General features: G+C 35.7%; 1 non-coding gene across 1 annotated transcript; it reads right to left on the reverse strand.

The window, feature by feature from the left end:
- Positions 1-7825: 7825 nt before the first annotated feature.
- On the reverse strand, positions 7826-7932 carry LOC111762816 (U6 spliceosomal RNA). Its single transcript, XR_002795836.1, has one exon. It is a non-coding gene; the product is annotated as a U6 spliceosomal RNA (small nuclear RNA).
- Between the last annotated feature and the right edge of the window lie 285 nt (positions 7933-8217).

Here is an 8217-nt window from a genome sequence, read left to right on the forward strand (position 1 = left end):
AAATACATGGCTCTGTTGTCAAATACGTGTTGTGAAGCTTCAGTTTCACATCATTAGACTATATTAATATTGTATAAAGTCTACTTTATATTGGATAAAAGCAGCCTTTAAAAACATTTTGACTTAAAAACCCTACCTCTTATTGAATCTTGATCTAAATTAGATTGCTAGTATTGCTGAATGCTGATGAAACAACTTTGGGTCAATATGAATTATTTTATGAGTGCACCTCATAAAGTCACCAGTGGTGAGATGAATTTCATCTTTGCTTCCTTTGACCAAGTTGATCCTGTGATTCATCAATTTTAAAATTACTTATGTTTAGTACTATTCAGATGTCAGTCTCAAAAAATCATATACCTTAATAATGTCACAATGATTGATCATCCCACATAACACTGAGAATTATCTGGGTAAACGATAAATTGGAGATAGGTTTGAGAGATGATTCTGATTATTTTTACAATGCATGACAGAGGAACATGAAGCAGTCTAGGATATTAAGGTAACACAAGAATCAACTTTTATATGATCAGATCCTATTTCCTTTTTGTTTGCTTTTTTTAAATTTTTGTAATAGGGGAGTTGGGAGATTTGTCTTTTTTTTCTTTCTTTTCCTTTGTCTCCCATATAACACCTTTGAAAGAATCATTAAGATAAGATATTTACAATTATTTTTGAAGGGATGGAATAGAGGAATTCCAACCCATCAGAGAAGCAGAGTTTTTTGGGATCTACAACAGGGAACTGATGTACTATTCCGTACTAGTATGTCACATTAATAATTACAATCATAACCAAATGCATGTGCAGTTTTTGTTCTTACTTTAATATGTGATTGTGAATAAGCCCATACTCACTTGCCCTTTATTTTAAATACTTCCAATAATATATCCATCTCCCATCTTAATGATCATATACATGTAGCACCACAAAAATACACCATTATTTTTTTAATTCAAACTTTATTTCATATCATCATTGCTTTTTATTTACAAACATGAACCTTTTTTTGTTGCTGTTTTTCCAAACTCAGTTAACTTTTAACTACTATATGCAGGGTACTTCCGCAAACTAATTATATTCTAACTCAGTTCCTACAGAATTTAATAGGTCTCCAACCTTGGGCTCAGAGTACTCATGTAACTTTTTAAAGGATTCCCTAAACCAAACTGTGCTCTGAGAATTTGAACTTGGGTACAGCCTTTATCCACCTACCCCATCTATTTCTGTCAATGTCCTGGAAGCTGTTCTTGTTATACTGAACATCATTCAGTACTCACGTATACTCTTTTTTTCTCCCAAACTTATTGGCTTCCTTGGTGAATAGCCTCTTGAAGGACTAATGTAATAGAAGAAACTCTGAACAAACCAGAGAGGAAATACAGTCCTGAAGAGGATAACCCATTAATTCTTTTGACATGGGTGTTGTTAACATTAAAGCTAGATGACTTCTTTCCTTTTATACACATTCACATACACAAACACATTCATACTAGCACTTCTGTGCTCATATGTCTGTCTTCTTTTCTTCCTTCAAAATTGTTTCCTTAAACTACACTTATCAAGACAAACTTTCAAAATCTGACCCCTTATCTGCATATCTCCAACTCTTTTCTTATAGAGAGTATGAGTTCAAGTACACAGAAATCCTAGTTTAAATCCCAACTCTGCCACTAACCAAGCAGTTGGACAAATTATATAGTACACATAACACATAATGTTATCTGTCAGTATATTAATTTTCTCTCCCACTGCCCCTCCCCCAACTCTCTCTCTCTCCCTTTTCTAATCAAGAGATCTGTTAAATGTTTCTCCCAAACAGAAAATTATTCTAGACTTTTATTACATCAGTCTTCTTCTTTTTGGATTCTCCACTCTCTTTTCCACTTGCGTTTATCAAAGTAATCCTTCGGGACTGAGAATAATCCCTGCCTCCTCCATGAAGTCGTACTAGCTCTGTGGGCCTGTAGGACATTTGCTTTTACTTTCCATATTCTTTATACTTAGTATATTTCTCATTTGGCACTAACTGCATACCACTTTCTATTTTAAAATGTTCTCCCTCCCCACTCTCCAGTTATAAACTCCTCAGGTGCACGATTGTGATTTCCAATTTTTAATATCTCCAGCACTGCCTATCACAGGCTTTTCTATACATGGTGACTTTAAAATATGTTTGCTGATGATTATATCCTATATATCTTGTTAGGGTTCTAAGATGCAGCAAGTATAAACAGAATATAGGACTAGGACAAAATAGTGATGAATCAGATTTTATGGCAATAATTTTGATAGATACAAACTATATATTCAGAGGAAAAAAGTAGAAATTAAAATATTTAATCAGTGATATGACTGGCTATTTGAAAATATAGATGATTTTAGTTTCATATATTTATATATATAAACATCTCAATGTATAATTTTTAAATTTTCAATTTTCTGATGGGGGCTGGCTACTGCTTCCAAAATTCTAATAATTTCATCTTTAGAATTGAACACCTTTGACACTTGAAAGTGTCTTCAGTTTATAGCACTTTTCTACTAAAATACAAAAATATTACGAGGGTGACACCAAAGGCAGCAATGAAATCTTAAGGCATGAGTTATGGTCTTTATATAAAGCAACAAGTTGCTATGAGATCTTCTTAGGAATCCAGAGTATATTTAACTGGGACTTGTTACAATCCTCTCTTTTTTTGCAATTAATTTTTTCTCTCTTAGAAGAAAATCCCACTTTGCATCCTATTTCTATGTCAAGAGATCGGGGTTACAATTCTGGCCCATTGTGCTCCTTTATTTCATCTTCTCTTGATGAATTCCCACGATAACTTTGGTAGCAAAAATTGACGTGCAGATAAAATCCTTTCCCCCTTTTCTTCCCCCAGAAGCCAGCAAAGACTTCTGGTCAACTCAGAAAAGAGGAAAGAGTTCTGGTCTCCTCAGCATTGTCTTGCAGTGCTATAAATTTTACAGAAGTACCCCGACCTGGGGAGGCCTGAGGTTTTCCATTGATACCTGCATCTCGTTCATTATTTTCATACAGTGAACTTTCGAATTAGGACACATATCAAGGCTTCTTTGCTTAAGCTGGAGTTGGTAATCTGAGTATGAGGGAGCTCATTGTTTAATCTCCTCCTGCCTGACTCCTGGTCCACCTTTTAATTCAGAGCTGAGGAAAACATGTAAGTTCTGTATATATGACATCCCCTGAACTCCAATACCCATCACTACCCAAAACTTTATTTGTCCTTTTACTTATTCACATTCTTCACATACTCATTTTTCCATTGTCAAGTTCCACATCCTTTTGTTTTCACAGAAAAAGGTATTTAAGAATTCATTTTCAGGGTTTCATTTTGGGGGGGGATGGGTAGTAGAGTGGGGTGGTTGGTCAATTGTAGAGCAGAACAAACATCCCCTTAGTCAAATCGCAAAGGATAAATGAAGTTTTAAAAATATACCACAGAATAGAATTTTTAGTAAATTTTTGTATATCCTAATTTTGAATTTACCTGCATGACTTCAGGCAAGAATAGGGGCAATTGTAAATACACTTGATTATGCGGCAACCAAACAAAGAAACAGACCAAAAAAGAAAATTTTCAATAGAAGTCATGGTGTCTTTTGAGAGGTCATAACTATTTACAAATGAGTTTGTTGTAAGAATAGTCTGAAAGAAGTTATTTAGAGTCTTATCATTTAATGTCATATACCTTTTAATTTGGATTACATTGAGCCACATATTCACAGAGCCCAAATCACGTCTTGAAGTTTTTATTCCAAATGAAATAAAGGACTATTTGTTTTCTATGACTCAGAGGCATTTTTGAAGGGAACAAGTACTTATAAAAAGGACAGTTTGCAGTCCCAGCAGCAAGTTTTCTCAAAGCCCTTACTGTGTTGCATAATCCATCATCATCATCATCATCATCATCATCATCATCTCCACAAAAAACAGAAATAAGCTGCCTTGGAATTTACAGGATGACATTACGTTCATCATCTTATTTATTATTAAAATATGTTTCTAAGATATTCATTTTAGCATGCTTTCTTCAGATGAGGAAGTAAAGTCCTATAGAAAGTAACTTTACAAAGGTCATAAATAAGAAAATTGTAGAACCTGGATTCTATCCACGTGCAGTCCTTGTTTAGCCAGTCTTAGCAAATCAATAAAGATTTGGGAAAACATCCAATGAGAATGAGGTCGAACCAAATCAAATCAACTAAACACACGTATTTTAATAAAATGAACAAGTAAACAAACATGAATCTGTTGTATTCATTAAGTTATTAAGAGTGGCACTGGGTGGTAGAGCACCACCAGACATGAAAGTCCAATAGGAAACGTGGTTGGGTATTCATTAAGAAGACAGGCTTTTATTTCAACAGCACTTTGTTAAAACCTTGATTTGTTTCCCTACCTTTGACATTTGGCATTTATTAGCTGGGAAACTTAGACCAATTGTTTAATCTCCCTGAGATTCAGTACTTCATTACTAAAATGGACATAAGAATACATGCCTCACAAGTTTTCTCAAGTAGTAAGTGAATAATATATAAAGTTCATATTGTGGACCAGAGAAAACAAACTCAAAATATGGTGATTATAAAGATCCACTCTTTCTCCCTTAAAATGTGGAGTGATTCATGGAAGAAGACAGTATCAGACAAGTGGGAAACAAAGAGGTAGAAACGTAACAAAGGACTGAGTTTGGTTGACAGATTTGCCAGCATTGACAGGGGTGTTATAGCATGTTTGGAGCAGCTGAACTGTTTGAAAAGTGAACAAGAAAGAAAGGTGAGATAGGATTAATTGCTCTTTGAGGTCTCCATAGTTTTGCCATGTTCAGGGGTTTGACAAAAGAAGTAGTTATTATTTTCAAATTACTTTTCAACTTCTGGCCCATGTTTCTTTGAGCAGAACACAATTCTGAGCAGGCATCAGGAGCGTCACAGACGCACGTGGGTATGCTATTATTGAAGAGTTATGGAAACACAATGACTGTGTATATTTTTTTCTGCCCATGGGAAAGATCCTTTAGAGAGAGGAAAGCACAAGATGAACTAAATTCCATGTTGGTGCTTTAATTTTATTATCTCATTCATTCTTTGCTTTATTCACTTATGAGATGAATATTATCTCCTATACCAATAACAGTCAAACTGACGCTCAGGGCGTTTAAAGGACTTACTTGAAGTTGTACAGTGAACAAATGAAGGGACTAGAATTGTATCCAATAGATGTGTGTCTCTGTGTCATCTTTGGTAATTAAAAAACCAATTTCCAATCCCCTTTAAATGTGGGATTCTAGAGGGTAGATATATTCAAATAATCTTCTTGGAAAATCACAATAACCATAAAAGAAACACTATCAATCTTTTTATTGTTGAAGAAATTTAATATGAGACATTATACACATCAGATAAATACATAGAAAATCAAAGCCTGTGCTCCTCCTCTCATTCTCAAAAGGCATGAATTTGACTTATTGACACTATGTTCCCTGTACGTACGTCCTATATCCAGCACATTAGAAGTTCAGTAAATTTTAGTAAGTCAATGAGTGAATGAACAAATGATTTAGGATTCATGCAGGTAGAAAGCTCCCATGTCTGTGCATGTGTTTTATACCTTCAGACAATGCTATCATTTGCACTTCAGTCTTCTAAACTCCTAAGCCTGGTGTGTATGCTAAGTTTGGGAACCTATGGGAGTATCTCTTCTTCCTTCGAACAAGAGGCATTAAACTAGAATGGCACTTTGGTGAATCATTCCAATATTTAATAAAACATAATTATTATAAATAAATTGTTACTCAAAAATATTTGGAGACATCAAGGACCTAGGTTAATGAGGAGTATATAATTCATTATGTCTTAGATGTGGAAAGGATTTCCCAGACTATTTTATTCAAAACTGAAGTCAAATGCTGAAGGGTTCCAAAGAAGGATCTATCCATGGCCTAACTCAGAGTCAATGATTAAGTCAGGCAGGAACAAAGAATTGCTGACTCCCAACCTAGCTCCTTTATTAAATCCAGCCCTGGATGCCAGGAAATTCCTTGCACTATGAGTTATCTTCCAGATGTATTCCCTGCCTTGGTCAGTCTCTCTACTTGTTTAAGTACAAGAAAAGAGAAGATCATTGTAGACAAAGACTCTATCATGCTCATCCGGAATCCCCAGATATGTGGAGATGTGGAGATCTGGAGATGGTATCTTGTAAATATTAGGTGATTAACAGATATTATTGAACAGGTAGGAATAAAGGGTTTTCCCTGAAAGAAACAATTACATGTAAATCTTATAAGGGGGAACAATTGTACTTCGGGTTACATTTCCATGGAGAGGGAAGCGGACTTGGCCCAGCAGGTAGGGCTGTCTACCACACGGGAGGTCTACGGTTCAAGCCCCAGGACTCCTTGACCTGTGTGGAGCTTGCCCACGTGCAGTACTGAGGCGCACAAGGAGTGCCGTGCCACGCAGGGGTGTCCCCCGCATAAGGGAGCCCCACGCGCAAGGAGTGCGCTCCATAAGGAGAGCCGCCCAGCACGAAAGAAAGTGCAGCCTGCCCAGGAATGGTGCTGCTCACACAGAGAGCTCACACAACAAGATGACACAACAAAAAGAAACACAGATTCCTGTGCCGTGACAACAAAGAAGTGGACAAAGAAGAAGACATAACAGATAGACACAGAGAACAGACAACCGGGGCGGGGCAAGGGGGGAGGGGAGAGAAATAAATAAATAAATCTTTAAAAAAAAAGTCCATGGAGAAACTGAAGTCTATGTTTGTTTCACTTCATTGAATTGACTGGAAAAAACAAAATAAAATAAAACAAACTACTTCTTCACTACTTGTCTTACTAGTGGCGGGGGTGGGGGGGGGTGACGAGAAACAAAGAAAAAAAATACAGATACCAAAAGTAAAACAGTAACAACTCAGGATTCTAAATTCACTTCAAGTCAATTCTCAGTTACTCAAAACATAAATTATCAACTCCATGTAGCTCCATGGGACCCTCTGTTCCACAGCACATGTGTACTGCAGTATTTGAGTTCCTAGCTGAATTGGAATTGTGGGCCTGGCCAACTATTATGGAATTGTAGATTACTTGAGTAGCAAGAGACCAAGTGTGCTTCAGTATTAGTATTTTTTTAGAAAATATAAAATAGAAACTTTATAAACAATAAGCAAATTAAGCATATTCAAAGAAAAAAACAAAGATCCAAGATTCACATCATGATAATAAAATGTATGAAATAGTCTTCTCTTGATAAAATTTTAGCTTTTTGCATTTGTTTCTTTTTAAGTTACCTCACTATCATTTTCCCTATGCTTTTCTACTTCTTTCCTTCCATCTTTTCTTGTCTATGGTTATACTGACAGATTTCCCCCTCCCACTCTGTGATTATAGAAAATTTACTCCTAGACAACCTATGGTGGTTACCTTTACATTTCTTAATATAACTTTAATTTTACCAACATCTAATACCTATAACCTTCCTCTCCCCTCATTCCCATGTATGCTGTAAGCTGTCCATCTACACCTCTTGGGTAGAGATGGGTGTTTTATTTTCCAGTTTTACTTGCTGATTTTGGTTGCATGAGAATATTGGGAGGGAAGGATATTATACATACATGTCTGTAGTCACATTGGGTTGCTAGTAATTCTTTTTAAAGAAGGTGTACAAGAAATAGATTTCCTGAATTCTTCAATATCCAAAAATATCTTTGGTTTACCCTCAAAATCAAATGTCAGTTTGGCTGGGTATAGGATTCTAGGTTTAAAATCGGTTTTCTGCAGAATTTTCAAAAAATGCAAAATGCTTCACAAATTTGCATGTCATCTTTGCACAAGGGTCATACTAATCTTCTCTGTATCACTCCAATTTTAGTATATGTGCTGCTGAAGAAAGCACAGTGTGCTTCATTTGAAGGAGGCACATCAGATCCTTGGTCAGGATATCACTTCAAACATTGAACTAGGGGCCTCTGGAATGGTCAAAGATCCATACTCAGATGACATTGGTTTAGTTTTCTTATCTATAAATGAAGTTTAATGATTAAAATATTTTCTCTGTCTATTGCAGAGTTTATTTTGAGGATAAATAAGGCAAAATATATGGTATGCATGAATTTCCTTTGTGAACTGTAAAGCACTGTAATAAAAGACAATGAGTTAACGATTATAGCAAAACATAAGG

Source organism: Dasypus novemcinctus, chromosome 11 (assembly GCF_030445035.2).
Source record: "Dasypus novemcinctus isolate mDasNov1 chromosome 11, mDasNov1.1.hap2, whole genome shotgun sequence".
Lineage (NCBI taxonomy): Eukaryota > Metazoa > Chordata > Mammalia > Cingulata > Dasypodidae > Dasypus > Dasypus novemcinctus.